The sequence below is a fragment of the Pinus tabuliformis genome, chromosome 8 (genome assembly GCF_031772625.1).
Source record: "Pinus tabuliformis cultivar Carrire ecotype Pingquan chromosome 8, CPIR1, whole genome shotgun sequence".
Taxonomy (NCBI): Eukaryota; Viridiplantae; Streptophyta; class Pinopsida; order Pinales; family Pinaceae; genus Pinus; species Pinus tabuliformis.
The window spans coordinates 1,127,920,120-1,127,938,832 of record NC_142294.1 but is presented as its reverse complement, the minus strand read 5'-3'; the positions used below and the strand labels follow the sequence as shown (position 1 = coordinate 1,127,938,832).

Below are 18,713 nucleotides of genomic sequence, written 5' to 3'. Positions count from 1 at the left end.
GAGCCCACAAATTCAAAAACAAAATCATTTAAGCACCAAGAAAATATATGCCTCATATACAAGTCAGACGAACTTAAAATTTGTTGCCATATATTACTCAAGACAACACATTTGTCCAAACCATATAATAACCCATTGTCTATTCAACTCCAAAAAAATCAAATAATAGGAGAACCATACATTGTAGTGGTTTGTTAACCTACAACATTGAAACTTATTTGCAAAGTATTACAGAACAGAGATGGAAGTGTAATATGATTATAGAAGGATTGAATTTTTCTTTGTCACAATCACGAGTATTAGTGTCTGCAATTTTAATTTTCATACGGAAATACCGTTGTTTCCAAATCAATATGTCTAAGTTCTTTGCTTTTGGTTTGGTCTGCAAACGTGTACTTTGAGGTTATTCCTAGGATTTTGTTTTTAGATATTTGAGAAAAGAGTTTTGTTTGTGCAACAATATATCGACCAAAAACCTCTGGACTTTGGATAAAATAACTCTGCTAGAGGTAAATATGATATTTAACATGAATACTTATTAAAGATATTGAACCCATTCTGAAGGTTTGGATGCAATTGGTCAACAAAACCCACCAAAGTTGAATTTCACTTAGTTTGGTTTTCTGTGGCAAACGGCCTCCGCATTTCTCTTACTAGTGCTCGCATACGTTAATGCACTCAGACAAGATGATCATTCAAGGTTGTTGCCACTGAATACTTCTCCGGGTTTTCTGCATAACAAGAAAGCATCACAAAAAGAGACACCAATGGGCAGTTGAGAAGAAAAGAAAAATCATTTCTGCAAATGGACCGCTTAAAAATGGCAAATAACGACAGAATACCACAAGGAGAATATATCCAAAGATAGAAGACTACGCCAGACGGTCACTCAGGAGCATCCTTGCCCTGTATGTCTTTCAATATCTGCTAAGAAGCATGATCTTCAATCTTTCTTACTTATGTCCACAATAAATGAAAATTGCTCGAGGACACCTTTACATAGTTATTCGATAGAATTTATAAATGTCATACTATTAGAACAACACACATTGAACCATTACTTATTATATGTAGGCCATGGTTTATTTGGCTAAAGGCTTGGATATGGATGTTTTAATCACATATAAATGGGGCATTTGCAAGTCTGTCGGTACAGTAAAGACCTGGGCGCTGTGTAAAACCTTGTTTTGAAAGCATTTGCCGAGCTTTATCACTAGCTGACGATTTGGTATGGGCCCATCATGCTCAGCAAGAATTGTCTGAATTGCATTGCTTAAAGCTCCATATGCATGATCAGGTTTTCCTGTAGGATTTGCATCAGCAGCAGTCTCATCAGATTGACAACCACTGACCAAAATTCCCATATCTGGAAGGCCTCTGTTGCCGGATCCAGCATAGACTTCTTGGGTACTTGAAACTTTCTCCTTTAATGCTGGTTTTACATACTCAGAACCCTCATCACTTCCGTCCAACTTTTGCTTCAGAAATTGCTGAGCCAAATTTCCAATGGCCCCAAGGAGGCCACCCTTGTTATCAGCGGATTGTAGTTTGGTCACAAGAACCTTAACAAACTTCTTCACCTTGGGGCTTGCATCATCTCCAAATATGTCAAAAAGAGCCGGCCTAATTTTCCCAACATCAATGTCATGTCGACCAGTTTTCTCATTTAGAATTTCTATCAAGGTAGACAGAGGAAGAGAGCGGTTTTTAACATGTCCTCTCCCGCGGTATTCTATCTCTCGTGTTTCTCCTTCATCAAATTCATGTCTATCCTTGTGCTCATGATGGGAAGGTAAATGAACACCTCGAGACTCAAAGGCATCATGGACACTCTCAGATAAAAGGTCTCTGAAGCCAAATCTAATGTGTTTGTTCTGCTCAGGCTGCTCATCCCCATCTTTGGTACTCTCTCCAATTTGCTCCTTTGCCCTCTCAATCAAGCCCCCACTATGACAGGAATCTGAAACTATCGTGCACAAACAGTCCCTTGGGACCTTATCAATAAAATCACGAAAGTCATCATCTGCATCAAACAATCTCAGACATCAGATTTAGAATTTAGAATCGACTGCCTGCTACATTCTTGTTGCATCTGATACAATATACAAGTTCTAATTTTGCATACTATAAATTAATATTGAACCACATATTCCAGATTCAACTAGAGTTTTGATTTTTGTGATGAAAGAGAAACAACTCATTGGTGAATTGAAGTAGCTAAACTAAGATTCTACTGCTCAATCTAATAGGTTCTAAATGAGTAGCTTACCATTTGACACAAACTTCTGTTCAGCAATTTCATATTAGAAATAAGAAAAAAGAGATGCCACAACAAAACTGCATTGACTGAGAGAATATGTCAACCAAACACTAAATTAAGATCTAATTTAGCTCTCATCTGACCTCTCAAAACAACTCAAGGAGGCTATTCACATAGAGACATTCTCTACTTGATAATAACCAATACAATAATAAACTATGTGACTAAATATTAGCACACAAGACATGTATGATTAATTATTCTAATACTCCCCAATCCCCCTTAATAAGTGCCTGTCTTTTCCAGTAAGATCACATGTATGATTAACTATTCTAATACTCCCCCTTCTGAAGTGTCTGTTTTTTCCGGTATGATCTTCATTATTCTCTAGGGTGCAGTCTAACTAATAGACGAAATGGATTTTTTGGCTGGAATCCGACAATAGAATTTTAAGCAAGATTGTGATTTATTATTGTTTCAAATGCACTTTTGAATGCATAAATGGAAAAGACAGCACCCTGAAAAACCCATGAGGAACTGGAACTTTGCAAATCAAACAACTTAAACTTATGATTCTTAAAAATCTCTACGCAATTTTGGGCAAAATTGACCAGAAAACATGCCCGAAAATGGGTCATTTCGTCTATTAATTAAACTATGCCATTCTTCAGATCCTGAAGATGGTCCCACACTGCAAAGTCTTCATTTGGTCTGACCTAGTATAAGTATTATGTACCTTGAGCATAGATTCACCACCCAGCTATCAAAAGCCCACATAAAAGAAAAAACATCCACCGGAATACATAGGTACTCAACCATACTGCTGGTGTAGTACGAAGTCCTTCATGTACATGGTTTCATTCAACTCCTTCATGAAATCCCCCCCTGAATGTGCAAACAACTCTGCCAGCTGTTAGTTTTTGATTGATTTTGTAGCATTGGACAAGTTTTCTAGTCTCGATTTGTGTCTAAGAGGCTAAGGAACACGATATCTCCAAAACCCAGAGAAAAGGGTTCACGAGAAAAGCTTGTCAAATGCCTTAATTAAATTAATTAGCCATCATTTAAATATTTCCCAAGTCTAACTTAGGAAAAGTGGTTAATTAAAGTGAATTAATTAAAGAGATCGACTTATGCTCTAGAGACTTCTAGAAAATGACTTGGATCAAGTCTGAGATGATCTTAATCACCAATAAAGATCTAATCGTGGTCATTGAAGCTCCAGCGAGAGATTATAAGAGCAAGTCGATTGGATGGAGAATGACGCAAGAGGGAGAGCGGGTTACCTTCGCAGATCAAGCTACCCACTTGCAGTGATTCAACAAGGGAGAAAGTTCAAGCCAAAGAGAGAGCATCGGTGTGAGGGAGCAGTTGATAACTCGGGAGGAGGATTCTGGAGAGTTTCCCAATAGTTTTCAGTGCCGGAGTGGCAGGAAAAGGGAGGCCTAATTATTCTGCAGAGAGGTCGTGGAGCCAGTGCAAGCAACCATAAAACCGAGTGCCAGTGTCGAGAGAGAGGTCGTTTCAGTTGTCGACAGCTGAAAAGATCATCCGCAAGGCAGAGTGAATTTTTCTAGAGGCAAAGGGAGGCAGGACGACTCATCTGAAGGCAGCTAGCAAGCAGTGCGAATTGTTCCAGGCCAACAATGCGCATTTCTGATTAGGAGTGCGAGCAAGCCAGTGGAGGCCTAGTTGACTTGTAGAGGGAGAAAAAATATATCCCAAATGTTTTGCCAGTGTATTTTCCAGAGGATTGCTAGTTTGGCATCTAGATTATTGTACTCCCAAAATTTGTTGCATAATAATAAATAAATCCTCATCTATTGCACCAATTTTCCTTTCAGGGTTTTTCCAGGGACGTTAGTCCAAAATATTGGTGTCGATTTTTATGTGTGTGCATCTATTTATCGGTTCCTGTTTTTTATTTTCCACAACATATTTTATGGTGAAGCTCGCAATTGTAAATTTTTCATTAATTGTTGTAAATAATTAATTTGCTAACAGTTAGGAGAATAATATTCAGGAATTACAATCAAGGAATTTTCACATGGTATCAAAACATTGAATATCAGATTAGAGGCTCAGAGGCGAAAGATCAGGAGATCGTGTAATTTCAGAGGCAGATTTGAAGCACGGAGTTTAGACCTGCGCAGGCCAGGCATGCAATCTGAATTGTTGGGCAGGAAAATGGATTTCTAGAAGTAGAGTGCAGGAAAAGTTCAATTTTCCCGGAGCAAAATTCCAACAAGTAGTGGATTTGCTGGGAAACAGTTTTGATGAGCAGATCAGTTGATTCATTGCGCAGATCTAGGCGCAAAAGTTTTGCAGCAAGGGTTTTAGCTGCAGATCTGTGCAGGGGCAGGAAGAGAAAAGCACACAGAAATTATACTCAGGATGTCTCTAGTAGATTTCTCAGATTTCTCTAGTATGGTCGTAGAGAGATTCAACATTCAGGAGGCTACGGATTTGTCTTCCAGATTGGAGGATGAATTTGCTCAGATAGCTTGCCTCTCTAGCTCAACTTCACAGGGTGTCTGGTATATAGACAATGGAGCGTCAACTCATATGACAGGAGTTAGAGAATACTTCTCCAACTATAAGGAGGAGCAAATGGACTTCCAGATTCAAATGGGAAACAAAAGTAAATGTACTCCAATTGTAGGTATCATCGAGATTCAGAGGGAGTCAAGAGCAAACACCAATGTTACAAATATGTTGGATGTACCCAGCGTGGGTATGAACCTTATTTTAGTATCCTCTAGCATCAAATCAATGCAATGGGTGGCACAAGAAGTCCAATATAAGGTTCGATCCCTCTCCATGAGCACTTGCCAGCAACAACATAGTTAGCAACATTATCTGTAATGCCTTGAACAACATATTGTGGACCTATCTCCTGAATGAATTTATCCAACAACTCACATAATAATTGTGCATCTTTAACATATGCAAATGCATCAATAGATTTGATAAACATTGTCCCCCTAGGCCAATTAACCAGGAAATTCATAATGGACCTGCCCTTCCCATCTATCCAACCATCTGACATAACGGTGCATCCTGTGATCTCCCATGATTCTTTCTATTCAGCAAATCTCCTTGTGCAATCAGCCTTTTCCCCTTGAAGGAGATGCCCTCTCAAGTCATTATAAGACAGACCCTTGTAGCTCAAACCAACAATGGCAACAACTTCAACCATGGAATGGTAGAATGAGTTGTTTTTGGCAATGTTGAATGGTATGTCACTCCATAGAAAGCATTTGGCCACAATTTTGTCAACCTCTTCCTTCTCCTTCGATTTGACCATTGACCAAATAGAAGGTTTCCCTCCAGGCACATATCTTGGCACAAAGAAATGTGAGGATGCTGAAGGGTCAAGCATTGTAGAAGGTGTGCCTGAGGATTGGCTTTCCCCCACTGTTGGGAAGCTTGTGGATATATTTGCAAGCTCAAGCGTTGCTTCTTCCTTTTGATCTCTCTTCTTATGCTTTTGAAAAATGGATTGGTTTGCAATATGGATAATTTTTGGGGTGGCTGCTAGGCAAATCTCCACTTCATTCCCTAGTATTCTGGCAAGGTGGTATTTCAAACGGCTGATTCCACCAAACATTTCCATACCACATAGCTTGCAATTCAACCTCATTCTATTATGACCCTCATGGGTAGACCATACTCCCACATTGGATCTAATGGCTTTGGCATTTTGATTCTTGGAATGTGTAGAGTCTATAGACTCTAGAGTCTAGAGCACTGATTCAATTTGTAAACCTATGGGACAAAAAAATGAGAGGAACTTAGAATTACAAATTTTGAAATAGAATACAAATCCACAAAATTGAAAAAACATGAAAAATGCTCCAATTAAAATACCCTAGCTACATAAGTATTAAATCCTCCATTCAAAGGGAGAAAAAAGAGGTATATCTAATGAACATTGCATACCCTATACTAGATCTTGAAAAACAAAGAAAATGAAGGAGAAATTTTTTTAACATACTTGGAAATGTGGAAATGGTATATTGGAGTAGATATCCACTCCACAAATACTCAGCTAATGGCAAAAAAATCTATGGAAATCCCTTTGTTCGCTGGTTATAGTCAAGTCACAAGGTCGCTATACCTCTCAAAGCTCAATCCCAGCAAGCAAAAAACCGAAATGATAAAAATAAAAAACTAGACCGAGATGCTTAAAAATGAAATTTGGCACAATAGGGCGATAATTTCGTTCAACTTGAAATAATTTCGAATTCGCCAATTTATTGCGATAAATACCAACAAGGTTGATTTCAGCGATAATATCACGATAATTCTGATAGTATTACAATATGTGCAACACTACATTAAACACCGAAACTCGAAGAAGGTGATAATATCACGATAATTCTGATAGTATTACGATATGTGCAACACTACATTAAACACCGAAACTCGAAGAAGGTGAGGCAGATTGGAGTTCGTAGCAACAGATTGTACAAGTTGTAGCTCGACTCTCCAAAGGCACTAGTTAGAAGTAGTAGCAGTGATAGAAATAACAGTGGGAGAGACCCGAATGAGTTATGGCACAAGAGAATGGGGCATTTACACCATGGAGCACTTAGTTGCAAGAAACGTCCCCCCCCCCCCGGATCAAAACCCTGATCCGCGATCCATATGGTTGCGTGGGGAAAGCGTCATCTGAAACGCGTTTTGTGCTAATAAACACGCTTCCTGGAAATTTCAGGAAGCGTGTGCCCGAAACACGTTTCAATTTTTCCGAAACGCATTTCGGACGGCGCTTCGATCGTACGAAGCGTCAAGCTTCGGAGTACGAAGCGTATGGATCGCGAGCTTCCTCCATGTTTTTTTTTTGTATGAATTTTTTGAGCGATTCCAGGGTGATGACGATTGTGATGAGATGCCACCCCCATTTGGTCCCTTGGTTCCTAAGTTCCATGGTTCAACACCAACAGCAAGGGGTTCGTCTTCATCAATTTCAGTGCCACAACCTCCATAGGCACCATCTTCTTCATTGCCACCACGTGGAGGCCCGCCGCCACATTCTCTTCGTGGTGGAAGGAGGAGAGATTAGTAGATATATTCACAATTTACTACTTTTGTCATAGATTAATCATTAGACTTGTAGGCTTGTGAATTTGAACCTTTTTGGCTTGGCGGTGACCAAGTGACCTATTTTGTAAACATTATTATTTGAATTTTGGACATGACAAATGTTGACAGTTGCTCACTTGCTAGATAAATCATAATATGCTCTATGTTTTATGTTTTATAATATGCTTAAATGTTTTATGTTTTATAATATGCTTAAAAATTTGATGTATGTTTGTAATTGCTAGAATATAGATGGTTGATGCTCGAATAATTAATCATTGATGTACATACTACATACTAGTAACTACAATGGAATCATGGATGCCATATCTATCTTGATTTATGCAAAAATATGCATGTTTTCATGTCTTCTACAACTAATTTGGTATTTGGGATGTTTGTTTTGAATATAAATGCAAAAAAATATATATATATATATATAGCAGACGCTTCGCTTCCTAGATTTTTGGAAAATGATGCTTCCGCATCCCCGCTTCCAAAAAACATCCCCGTTTCGTCCCCGCTTCGTGCAACATTGCTTAGGACGCTCAGAGAAATAGTTAAAAGTGTTCCAAAATTAAGCACGGAACACGATGATGTGTGTAGGGGGTGCGTACTTGGGAAGTATGCTAAGGCAGCATTCCCAAGAAGTGACAGTAGATCAAAAGGTGTGTTATAGCTTATACACTCGAACATTTGCAGTCCTATGTCCACTAGATCTCTCAAAGGGTACGAGTACTTCGTTACCTTCATCGATGACTATTCCAGGAAAACCTAGATCTATTTCTTGAAGACCAAGGATGAGGTCTTCAGTCGCTTCAAGGAGTTTAAGGCTCTAGTAGAGAATGCGACAGGAAAGAAGATCAAGGTGCTTCGCTCAGATAACAGAGGAGAGTACACAAATAGTGACTTCACGAGCTTTTGTGCAAAGGAGGGCATCAAGAGGGAGTGGACAGCTCCATACAATCCACAACAGAATGGAGTAGTGGAGTGGAAGAACAGGTCTATAGTTGGGACTGCAAAAGCTATGTTATATGACCAGGACATGCCCAAGTTTCTATGGGCAGAGGCATGTAACACAATTGTGTATATACAGAACAGGGTTCCTCACAGGGCATTGGGGAAGATAACACCAGAAGAAGTCTTCTCAGGGAAGAAGCCAAAAGTAAGTCACTTCAGGATCTTTGGCAGCATAGCTTACTACCATGTCCCAAATGAAAAACACACTAAGTTGGATCAAACTGTAGAGAAGGGGTTCTTTGTTGGGTATAACAAAACCTCGAAGGCATACAGGATCTACATTCCTAGCAGTAGGAAGATTATCGTGAGACGGGACGTGAAGTTCATGGAGGATAGAGCCTTCAAGAGATCTCACAAGTTGCCAACAAATGATCAAAATGAACCAATAAAAGCTCCATTGGTCTAACAACAGGGTCAACCATAGGTATAGTTGCAAGGATCTAGTACAGTCACTGGTATTGGCACGACCTCTGGTGTAGGAGATCCTGTGAGTTCGTAGCAGATGGAGCAGTAGAGGTAGGATGAGGATTTGGTCGATCCTCCCACCACTGGTGGACATACCAGCAAAGAAGTTCGTTAAACGCTGAGGGACACAGAGGAGTTCATAGGAGCTTCTAGGATGAACAAGAGAGAATGAAAACAACCAGACAAGTGCCAAGACTTGGTGGCACAGGATGTTGAACCTTCTAGCTATCAGGAGGTCGCATAGCATCAACTGTGGGTAGATACCATAGTGGAAGAATACAACTCCATCATGACAAACGATGTTTGGGAGGTAGTGTCGAGACTTGTGTATAGGTCTGTTCTAGGCTCCCGGTGGATCTACAAGATCAAGTACGCTACAAATGGCAGTGTGGAGAAGTACAAGGCTAGGTTTGTGGCAAAGGAGTATGCGCAGAAGGAAGGCATAGATTATGAGGAGACCTTCGCCCCAATTGCCAGATACACTTCCATCTGGTCCGTAATATCTCTAGCAGCATAGATGGGATGGCAGATTCACCAGATGGACATCAAGACAACATTCTTGAACAGGGTGATAGAGGAGGAGGTATACATCGAACAACCTGAGGGCTTCGAGACACATGAGAGGGGCACTCATGTGTGCAGACTGAAGAGAGCACTATGCGGGCTCAAACAAGCTCCTAGGGCATGGTATGGTCGGATTGACAGCGACTTGCAGAAGATGGGATTCATCAAGAGTGATGCAAATCCCAACCTTTACTATCTGATGGTAGAGGGTGATCCACTCATCCTAGTGTTGTATGTGGATGACCTCTTTTTGACAAGGTCATCAGGGCTCATAGAAGACTGCAAGAGGAACCTGGCAGTAGAGTTTGACATGAAGGATTTGGGACTGATGCATTACTTCCTAGGCCTAGAAGTATGGCAAAAGGACAAGGAGATATTCCTTAGTCAAGAGAGATATAATACAAAGATTCTGAAGAGATTCAAAATGCAAGATTGTAGGCCTATGTCTACGCCTGTGATTACGAACTGGAGGAAGATAGATGCATCAGAGGACAAGGACGTGGACCCAACCTTGTATAGGTAGCTCATTGGTTCACTCATGTATCTGGTCAACACCAGGCCAGACATCTTCTTCATGGTCAACACTTTCAGTCAATTCATGGTGGGACCTAACAGAGTGCATGGGACAACAACGAAGCACATTTTGAGGTTGCACGATCAAGTATGGGTTGAGGTATACTCGAGGTGATGGTGTCCAGTTATGTGGTTTCATAGATGTAGATTGCCAATTGGGCAAGCAGTTCAGTGAATTGAAAGAGCACATCAAGGTGTTGCTTCATCATTGGATCAGGGGTTGTATCTTGGTGCAGCAGAAAGAAGAATTCTATGGCACAGAGCTCTGCAGAGGCAGAGTACATGGCTGCAAGCATGGCCACATGCAAATCTATATGGCTTCGGAAGCTGCTAGTGAGTTTGTGCAGCATGGAACAGTTCAGCTACAACATGTTCCCACATAGCAGCAGGTTGCAGATATACTCATGAAAACTCTAGGGAGAGTGTGGTGTCCTTCCCAAGATACATCAAATGTAGGGTCTTTCTTTGATTGAGTGGATGATGGGTCCTTGAGGTCTTCTTTCCTTTGAATATTGTAAACTTCCCAAGAATGCTTTTATTGAAGAAACCTTCTTTGGATGATCTAGGGTTTTGAGGTCTCCTTCTTGTTGTTGCTTCTAGATGGTGTGACCCTTGAGTAGTCCTTCTTAGTTTGTTCGGCCCTTATGAATCCCTTCTTGATGATTTAATGTCCTCGATGTTTCTTGTATGATCTTCTTATGCTTCGGCCGTTGAGTATCTTTCTTTAAGTTGCCTTTCCTTGATGTAGTCACCTTAGCTCTGAAACCATGTTGAGAAATCTAGAGGCGGCTAGATTAGGTGATTTCTCTTACTTTGATAACTCCTTGTGATGAACGTTTTACTTAACTTGATTAACTTCTTCTTTTACTTGATTATTATTAGTGTTCTTCTATCATCAAACAACTACTAAATAATAAAAACAATGAGACAATAGGACATATTATGCAATTAGCCAAGGCCAAAAACATGTCTACTTGAGAGGAAACCCACAAGAAATCTTCTCTTCTTATAGAAATTCAATTGAAAATTTTCAAGACGTATGACCCTTGACCAAGACCCTCGAAGACCAAGTCAAACCTTTCGAGCTTTTCCTTGTAGCAACTTTTTCAATTTCGACTTCTAGCAAATTCTTCTGCAACTTTGACCCCCAACGGATTCTCCTGCAACTTCGACCCCCAGCAGATTCTTCTGTAACTTCGACCCAACAGTTTCTTCTTCAACTTTGACCCAGTAGTTTCTTCTGCAACTTCGACCTGCCCAGCAACTTTCCAGCACTTCGACTTGGCCAACAAATTTCCAGCACTTCGACATACCCAACAACTTCCCAGCACTTCAACTTGCCCAACAACTTTCCCACACTTCGACTTGCCCAGCCACTATAGAAATCTTAACACGAGAGACAGAGAGAGACACCCAAAACTTCGACCTTGCTCTTCTTCTTCGTCGTCTTTTTCCAGCTTCTACCTTGAGGAGATCAAACTTGCTTAAGTGAGTGTCCAAATGAGCGCGAGTTTCTTCTTATTTATAGGCTTCTGAGGGGTACGAATTGCTATCTTTAGGCCAACTTGTCCCTTCATGTAGGCTCACTTGATCTTTGCACCATGACTTGGTCTTAGAGGGTATCTTGACTCTATTTTGACTCAAATAAATTCTTTTTACAATATGTAACATGCCCAAATGGGTCTTACATACATGACAATGACTCTCTGAATTGTAGACAGAATGACAAGCCCTAGAAGCTCTCATGGGAGCTTGAGCCTTGACCTATAAGATAAATTTCCTTGAGCATGAAACCCATGCCTCAAGAATAACAATAATAAATTTATTTTCTCATTACATCAAATACATAAAATCATGATTACATATGTCATTATGAAGACCGAACCTAGTTACATATTTCAACAGTGTTTTCTGGAGGATATATAAAATAAATTGTTAATTTTAGGTATGTTCTATGCTTAGAGAAATTTATTTCAATTTTCACAGTTAGCTCAATATCTTTCCAAATTAGCAATCACATCAGCATAGTAGTAAATTGCAGATAGAACATATACATGAATCACAGAAGACAAGCCAAGACAAGAGGACACAAGATGTGGCGCTAGCCAGGGACAAACCCCAATGTGGGGAAACCCTTGATCAATTCTTCTTATATGTTCTTCAATAGTTTAGCAGAGAGAGAGAGATAGTACATATACAACAAAAGTCAACACTTTGACTTATCTAAATAAGAGCAGAGATCATCTCTAAGAAGATGATACATGAGGTAGCTGGACTCAGTTGAAGACATGCAGCTTCAACTAATTCTCCAAGGTGACTCCATCACCATGTTGAGCCTATCACTGTGTTGCACCATCATACCATGTCCAGCATCACTGAGCTACAACACACTGCACCATCACTATGTTCAGCATCACTGAGCTACACCATGCTACACCATCACTATGTTCAGCGTCACTTATCTACACCATGTTGCACCATCACTATGTCGAGCATCATTGAGCTACACCATGTTGCACCATCACTATGTCCAGTATCACTGAGCTACACCATGTTGCACCATCACTATGTCCAGCATCACTGAGCTACACCATGTTGCACCATCACTATGTCCAGCGTCACTGAGCTACACCATGTTGCACCATCACTATGTCCAGCATCACTGAGCTACACCATGTTGCACCATCACTCTGTCCAGCACCATGTTGCACCATCACTCTGTCCAGCACCATGTTGCACCATCACTCTGTCCAGTATCACTGAGCTACACCATGTTGCACCATCACTATGTTCAGCATCACTGAGCTACATCATGCTGCACCATCACTATGTTCAGCATCAATGAGCTACACAATGCTGCACCATCACTATGTCCAGTATCACTGAGCTACACCATGTTGCACCATCGCTATGTCCAGTATCACTGAGCTACACCATGCATCCTGTACCCATCGTTGCTACTGTGTGCACTATGCATCCTGTACCCATTGCTACTATTGTGTGCACTATGCTGCACTATGCATCTTGTACCCATTGTTGCTACTGTGTGCACTATGTTGCACTATGCATCCTGTAGTCATATACTATGTTGTCTATAATGTTACAGCGTTCATCATAAGACCAAGGTGGTTAGCTATAGTGCTATGGCCTGCAGCCTAGCACATAGCAATGCTAATGTCTTCTCCTCTATGACAGCGTTAGAGTTACAGCAATAGGTTTCCGTTAAGACAACGATTGGATTTATCATTCATGACTGTGTTTCAATCAAAACAACAGTTAGAGCATCCTTACTTCGAACAACATTAAGGATAGCTGAAGGTGTGGCTTCTTTATCTCAGCATTCAAGTGTGAGAGCATTCCTTCTATACCTTTCATGACTGCATGTAGGATGAGGGTTTTTCCTTCCATGACAGCGAGGGCATTCCATGTGTAGAACACTCTTCTAAAACAGTGTTTAGGTGTGAGAGCATTCCTTCCATAACAACAAGGGCATTTCATGTGTAGAACACTCTTCTAAGACAACGTTTAGGTGTGAGAGCATTCCTTCCATAACAGCGAGGGCATTTCATGTGTATAACACTCTTCTAAGACAACATTTAGGTGTGAGAGCATTCCTTCCATAACAGCGAGGGAATTCCATGTGTAGAACACTCTTCTAAGACAGTGTTTCCACTTAGGGATTCTTCTCTCCACTAAAGCCCAAAACGAGTGGAGAAGAAGAGATCTCAAGTGAGTTGTGTCTTTGCTAGGCACTTGTATTTATACTAAAACAAGGAGCACAAGTGGGGGTAGTTTGGTTGCTAGCTGACCTTGACGAATTGTCCCATCACACAAATAAATTAATACCTCCATGAATACTTATCGGAATCGGATGATCTTTATATCAATCCCACACCTCTTGATGAGAGGGATCCAAGAAAAATATCAGTGCCATAGATAAGATGACCCACATGGAGTTTGGTCCTAGTTGCCAATTTTAACACTCCCTCTCAACTAGGGAGAACTCCATCCACTGATCCATCTGCCAAACTGTACTATCTCTGCCATCAGTGCCCTGCATTGCTCTACTCTGCTAAACCATAAAGAAGAAGAATTGATCGAGAATGTCTCATACCATTCTCTACTGACCCGAAGTCAGTTCCATATAAAGAGAGTGTGTCATACCACTCTTACTGATCCCAAATCAATTCCAAGAGAGTGAGTCATATCACTCTTATTGACCCAAAGTCAGTTTCATTAATCCCAGATCAATATCAAAAGAGAGTGTATCAAACCACTCATACTGATCCCAGATCAATGGAGGTCATCCTAGCATAGGGAGTACGGTAGATACAACGATGCGTACATTGATAGTACTACTATGGTCCCTAACCCCATTTCCCTACTCATCGACCAAATGAGAGGTACTTCCCATGAGTCCCAAACTGCATGGTTAAGATGCCTCGACAGGAGAACCACTCATCCTGTCCATAAGTTGCCACAGGGTATCACAAGGGAAGGCTAAGCCATTCACCCTGTACACAGCACACCATTAGGGGAGGGTGAGTAGCCCTATGGTCGCTCGTTGCACCAAGAAGTACCCCAAGCCCCCCGGAGCTCCCAGAGCTCAATGCATGCATCATGCAAGACCCTCATAAGAAGGTCTCTCAATGGCTCCAAGTTGTTCGGGAAAGTCACAAATTTGTCATTTCCCCGGGGCTTCAACAAAATGTTTGCGACCTGTACATCAGTGTCAATGTGATGAAGCCTCCTCGCTCGTCGATGTACCATATCCCAAATAAGGTAGTATCTGATGTCTACATGCTGGAGAAATCATAGAATACGGGATTCCTCAACAATCGAATCCCCCTCTGGTTGACACAGAAGATCACGGTGGTATCCATCATGTGTACAAACAGCTCACTGAAGAGCTTCCACAACCAGGCAGCTTCACACGAGATCATACTCGTAGCTATGTATTCGGTCTCAGTGGTGCTCAAAGCAACCGTCTTCTGCTTCCTGCTCATCCAGGATATCGAGCAGAACCCAAAGAGAACCAGCACTCGGAAGTGCTCTTGCAATCCTCCACACTGCCTGCCCAGTCAGCATTCGAATAATCATGTAGCTTCATATTTCCAACAGTGTATCTCAATCTATGAGAGATTGTGCCCCGAAGATATCTCAGAAGATCCTTGGCACAAATCTAGTGAGGCTCAACCATACATGAGCTCACCATGCTAACTGCAAAACATATATCCGAACAAGAGTTCACCAAGAACACCAATGCTAGTATGAGATTGTGAAACTGAGAGGCATTTCCCAAATCAGGTCCGGTATCCCTACCACATAACTTCTAAAAGTTAAGATCCATAGAGGTAGTCACGGGCTTGCAGTTCACCATTCCAAATCTGGAATCCAACTCCCTCTTACTTTTGCAAATGAGAGGGTCTGCACCTGTCAGAAAGAGGTCGTCCTTGGAAGGTGCCGGTATGAGAGGTCTATCATCCACAACCTTCAAGCAATGGTTTGGATCGGCTTCACTCCTAGTGAATCTCAGCTTCCTCAGACAGCTATCAATCCTCTCATACTAAGCCCGAGGTGTTTTGCTTCAAGCCATAGAGGGCTCTCTTCCACCTGCATACATGAGATTCCTGATCATGAATCTCAAACCCCTCGGGTTGTTCCAAATCTATGGACCTGCTACTTGAGGGGAATGGTCCCCTTGTAAGATTTTCCTTCGGTACATCTCGGACATGTACCTTCATGCTCTTCTTGAATTCAGGCATCCCTGTCACCATCTGACTCACATCGAGTAGGGCCTCATAATAGACCTCTGGTGCTATAGATGAGATGTGTCAACTGACATGGTCCCCAATGGACCATCCAGCAACTTGATACAAATTGCCAATCCCTGAACCCATGAGTAAAAGCATTTATTGAAAATTTCATTTTCAAACACATACCTTTCCATCGATGAATGCCACCCTAAAAGTTAAAACCTTTGACTTCCATTACCGAAATGGACACCAAGTTCTTCTTGCGATCAAGTACATAAAGAGATTCTCGTAAATGAATCGAGTTACCCTCATTCACTTGAGGGGTAACATTCCCTACACCCTTTCCGGGATAGGTGGTATTGACTCCAAGTATAATCCCACGATTGTTTCCATCTCTACCAAATTAGAGAGAGCACCCTTCTATCCGATGAAGTGCCTTGAAGCACTACAATCAATAAGCCAAATTCCCAAAGAGTCTGAAGGAGAAGGTCAATATAAGATAATGCTTCTTTATCTTATCAAGAACAACTTTTGATTCTTCATACCTGGGGTTCCTTGCTTTCTTTGAAGAGTTGGCCATTTCCTTGATGACCTGCATTCCTTCGATGATTGAAGATATCCCTGGAATGATTGTTATCATCAAGTGATGTGTCCGACCATTCGGACACTCCTTCGCATAATGGCCTAACTTATTGAAAGCAACGCATCTACGTTTCCTTCTACCCTTAGATCCGAACTTCCCATTGAAGTGATCTTTAGGTAGGACATCAGAAGCTTCCGCTGCGTCACTCGGATAATATTCTCTGCTTCGACTTCACCCTTGAAGAGGGATGAAGAACCCATTGAGCCTTTTGTCCTTTCCCAACTGTCTTCGGTGATTGCTCTTTCACTCTTGCTTGGGCTTTGTCTTCACCTCAGCTCTGATACCATGTTAATTTTAAGTATGTTCTATGCTTAGAGCAATTTATTTCAATTTTCACAGTTAGCTCAATATCTTTTCCAGATTAGCAATCACATCAGCATAATAGTAAATTGCAGATAGAACATATACATTAATTGCACAATACAAGCCAAGACAAGAGGACACAAGATGTGGCGCTAGCCAGGGACAAACCCCAATGTGGGGAAACCCTTGCTCAATTCATCTTATATGTTCTTCAATAGTTCAGCAGAGAGAGAGAGAGAGAGTTAGTACATATACAACAGAAGTCAATACTTTGACTTATCTAAATAAGAGCAGAGATCATCTCTAAGAAGATGATACATGAGGTAGTTGGACTCAGTTGAAGACATGTTGCTTCAACTGATTCTCCAAGGTGACTCCGTCACCATGTTGAGCCTATCACTATGTTGCACCATGCTGCACCATCATACCACGTCCAGCATCACTGAGCCACACCATGCTGCACCATCACTATGTTCAGCAACACTAAGCTACACCATGCTGCACCATCACTATGTCCAACATCATTGAACTACACCATGTTGCACCATCACTATGTCCAGCGTCATTGAGCTACACCATGCTGCACTATCACTATGTCCATTATCATTGAGCTACACCATGCTGCACCATCACTATGTTCAGCATCACTGAGCTACACCATGCTGCACCATCACTATGTCCAGCATCACTGAGCTACACCATGACGCACCATCACTATGTCCAACATCACTGAGCTACACCATGTTGCACCATCATCACTGAGCTACACCATGATGCACCATCACTATGTCCAACATCACTGAGCTACACCATGTTGCACCATCATCACTGAGCTACACCATGATGCACCATCACTATGTCCAACATCACTGAGCTACACCATGCTGCACCATCACTATGTCCAGTATCATTGAGCTACACCATTCTACACCATCACTATGTCTAGCATCACTGAGCTACACCATGTTGCACCATCACTATGTCCAGTATCACTGAGCTACACCATGTTGCACCATGCATCCTGTACCCATCGCTGCTACTGTGTGCACTATGCATCCTATACCCATCACTGCTACTGTGTGCACTATGCTGCACTATGCATCCTGTAGTCATATACTATGTTGTCTATAATGTTACAGCATTCATCATAAGACCAAGGTGGCTAGCTATAGTGTTATGGCCTGCGGCCTAGCACATAGCAATGCTAATATCTTCTCCTCTATGACAGTGTTAGAGTGACAGCAATAGGCTTCCGTTAAGACGACAATTGGATCTATCATTCATGACTATGTTTCAATCAAAACAACAGTTAGAGCATCCTTACTTAGAACGGCATTAAGGATCGCTGAAGGTGTGGCTTCTTTATCTCAGTGTTCAAGTGTGAGAGCATTCCTTCTATACCTTTCATGACTGCGTGTAGGATGAGGGTTTTTCCTTCCATGACAGCGAGGGCATTCCATGTGTAGAACACTCTTCTAAGACAGTGTTTAGGTGTGAGAGCATTCCTTCCATAACAGCGAGGGCACTTCATGTGTAGAACACTCTTCTAAGACAGTGTTTAGGTGTGAGAACATTCCTTCCATAACAGCGAGGGCATTTCATGTGTAGAACACTCTTCTAAGACAATGTTTAGGTGTGAGAGCATTCCTTCCATAATACCGAGGGCATTCCATGTGTAGAACACTCTTCTAGCATTTCCACTTAGGGATTCTTCTCTCCACTAAAACCCAAAACAAGTGGAGAAGAAGAGATCTCAAGTGAGTTGTGTCTTTGCTAGGCACTTGTATTTATACTAAAATGTGGAGCACAAGTGGGTGTAGTTTGGTTGCTCGTTGACCTTGACGAATTGTCCCATCACACAAATAAACTCATATCTCCATGAATACTTATCGAAATCGGATGATCTTTAGATCAATCTTACACCTCTCGATGAGAGGGATCCAAGAAAAATATCAGCTGCCATATATAAGATGACCCACATGGAGTTTGGCCCTAGTTGCCAATTTTAACATAAATGATGTAAGGCATTTTGCATGTAAAA

General features: G+C 41.4%; 1 pseudogene across 1 annotated transcript in view; it reads right to left on the bottom strand.

Moving 5' to 3' along the window:
• Positions 1–775: 775 nt before the first annotated feature.
• LOC149239314 (metacaspase-4-like) overlaps positions 776–18,713 on the bottom strand; it is a 44,796-nt pseudogene continuing 26,858 nt past the window's right edge. Inside the window, exon 2 of the transcript XR_016246439.1 lies at positions 776–2,023. The product of XR_016246439.1 is annotated as a metacaspase-4-like (transcript). The remainder of the gene's footprint in view (positions 2,024–18,713) is intronic.